The sequence below is a fragment of the Eimeria mitis genome, genomic scaffold, assembly GCF_000499745.2.
Source record: "Eimeria mitis Houghton genomic scaffold, Emh_scaff1906, whole genome shotgun sequence".
NCBI classification, from domain to species: Eukaryota; Apicomplexa; class Conoidasida; order Eucoccidiorida; family Eimeriidae; genus Eimeria; species Eimeria mitis.
In genome coordinates, this window is record NW_013570229.1 from 1 (window position 1) to 486 (window position 486).

Sequence of the window (486 nt, forward strand, 5' to 3'; positions counted from 1 at the left end):
CAATTAGAGATGTTGCATCGACGCAATTTCCCTAAACTTGCAGCGGAATAATTAGATAGGCGGATCGGTGGCTTGGCGGTCGAAACGGCCTCCATGCAAATTGCGCAGCAAAAAGCCGCCTTAAAAGTGTAGTGACGCAGAAGGAACACAAGGTACAGAGCGAACATTGATTACGATTACCTGGCTAGATACGACATATCCATACACATGGCACTTATAGATGGTCGGGTCATTCGTTTACGGGCCAGCCGCCTCGTCGGCGGGCTGAGATTGCTCGACTGCAGCCCCTTCGACATTGGTCGGTGGACCTTCAGATGATCCCTTAACCTCAGTGGACTCCACTTCCTTCGTGATCTTTGCTTGAGAGCGCTTCGAGGCAGACGGCGGAGCTCGTCGCTGCGGGCCTTCCGAACCGAAGCTGTTACCCCACTGCTGCAAACAGTGTGTGCGCAACGCCAGCATCGAATACACTTCGTCAATCTCTGT